Source organism: Etheostoma cragini, chromosome 8 (assembly GCF_013103735.1).
Source record: "Etheostoma cragini isolate CJK2018 chromosome 8, CSU_Ecrag_1.0, whole genome shotgun sequence".
Taxonomy (NCBI): Eukaryota; Metazoa; Chordata; class Actinopteri; order Perciformes; family Percidae; genus Etheostoma; species Etheostoma cragini.
The window spans coordinates 28,053,172-28,055,883 of NC_048414.1; positions in this window are offsets into that span (position 1 = coordinate 28,053,172).

Below are 2,712 nucleotides of genomic sequence, written 5' to 3' on the forward strand. Positions count from 1 at the left end.
GAGAGAGAGAGAGAGAGAGAGAGAGAGAGAGAGAGAGAGAGGTTCTCTGTCTCCCACATTTTGCTTTTGCACAGGACAGAATTCTGCTAACTGCTAGTTTTTATTAGATATTACATGCTAGACAATACAATTATTAAGTCTAAGATGATATGGGATCTTCACATTATCAGCATTATATAATATAAAGCCACACCATTCAAGAACTGTAGAAGATTAGAGACAGTGAGCTGTAGAGCCCAACCGATAAAGGATTTTTAATACCGATACGAATATATATATATTTTTTAATCCGATATATATACATATATTAACAAAAAAAAATCCAGAAACGCGTATCATAAAAAACAGATTTCCCTAACATTAGTTGTTTGTAGTTATTTATGAGTTCTCACTCATATGATATAATTATTTGTTTTACTGTCATAACAGAACAGAGGAACATCAAATATATTAAAGTTCTGATGAATAAAATATTTAAAAATACAAATTTAAGATATTAAACTTAAAGTCCTTGAAAGAAAAACACAGGAACAAAAAAACTAAAAAAATCAATGTTGTAGAGCGTCCTCTGGTGGACAGACTATGCTATACTATCATTTATTTGTCATGAATGCTTCTGATGAAAAGAAGATTAAAAAATTATAAATGCCAATACAAACAAATGGGGAAATGCACAATATCGGCCGATAATATTGTTCTTTTAACCAGGGCTGCCTTTTTATATTACATTATGTGCTTACATAATTGCAAAAGGGTTCTCTAATGTTTCCTCAGTTAGTTTTATTAAAATAATATCAGATTAGTGAACAGAAGGAGCCTTTGGAACATTGGATGAATGGTTGCTGATAATGGGCAATATAGATATTGCATTGAAGTGTGAACCCACACTTTGGACCGGTGGCGTACGTCAGGCAGCAAACTGTCCCTGCCCAGTGGTCTGACTGTCTCTTACCCCTCTCTGCCTCTGTTGTGGATGGCCAGCTCCTCAGTGATGCCTTCCTCTGATTTAAAGGCATCCCAGTCCATTTTAGACTTCTCCAGCGTGCTCATCTTCTGTTTCTTTGCCCCGATGCGACCCAGGATGCCCGACATGCCGGCCGGCCGCTTGGCACTAAGGACACAAGATGGGAGACCTTAGGTGACACAATATCTGTTCTGTTCTAAGTCCATCTATCCATCCATCCATCTTCATCCGCTTATCCTTGTTCTAAGTCTGTACAATCTAAATATCCAATGAACAGTCTGTAGTAAGACATTTTCCAAAGTGTATTGGACAAACAGCCGCACTCACTCAAGACAGACCAGCTGTGACAAATGTATTATTAAGTAAGAACAACATGGAGTCCCACTATGTCAATAAAAGAGTATTTTAGAGCGTAGTCCTGCAGCCCTGTGACTGTATGCAGCAGGCAGAGACTGCAGACCGCATGATAGTCCCAGATGACACAATCTTCTGAACACAGCCATACTGAGAAATCCAGAGAGAGTTGTGTGCTTTGTAGCAAGTTATTTGGCAATGGCTTGAATGGTATTATTTTAATTTTTTATTAACACAGCTGTGTATTGCTATGTATGAGAGGAAAACCTGTATTTGTACCAGTGTTTCCGTGGGTAACTCTGCTATTGCGGCCACCACGGCGAAGAACACAGAAGAAGTTACTGAATGCAACTAACTTCAGTTGGAGAGTAACAGCGCGTGAGATGGAGCTGCTGGACTTGGGCGAGAGATGTGACCAATGGCCAGAATATCATAGTTCAAATGCAGGGCATAACGATACACATTTCCTAAACACTATGTGTGTATCTGCCATTCGACCCGTGCTGGACCGGTTCATAATGAGTCAGCCGTTTCTCTGTGAGTAGCGTCCATCACACTCCCTCTTGCAGTTATAAGTAGCCTATGTGACGATAAAATTTGTTTTGGTAAAAATCAACAAATAATCGTGATCAAAATTTCGATCAAAATAATCGTGATTATCATTTTGGCCATAGTCGTGCAGCCCTAATACAGATACACAAGACAGACACCGATTAAACAAGACAGCTACCAGTAATCCCATTAGGGTGACTGGTATTGCAAAGCACTGAACCTGGGGTCAATCAGATGTGAAATGACAGAGTTACAATATATACTGCGTGTATATACATATACCATATAGAGTGATCTACTTTTGTTTTTCAGCTTGCCTATGATCACAATTTGCCCCTCGTATCATGGCTGATCGTTCCCATCCCTGCTCTCATTATGGTTTACATTCTGTGGTATACATGAGTTAGTAAGTGCTTTATCCAGTATGAAAAGAGTGTCTAGAAAAAAAGGCTATTAATCATTTTGTGAAAGCATAATGATGTTCCACTGGAGACCACAGCGCGCTGAGCGTTTCATTTACTGCCGAGCGACTGGATAGAGACTCTGTTAATTACTGTGAACCATTTAGACGCCGGTCATTTTGGTTTTCCACAATTACACACACGGCCAAGAGAGGCTCATATAGTGATGCAATTACATTGCAGTGTGTTGATGCCTGGTTTGCTCACACAGTGAAGCTCAACCAAAGGCCAAGATTCCAAACTGGATTCACAGTATCTCGTCATCTCTGGAGAACTGTATAAACCCTGCTCTGTGTCTGCAAGGTTATAAAGGGAGTGGTGCTGGTGGCTCTTTCCTGTCTCTCTCTCTCTCTCACACACACACACACACACACACACACA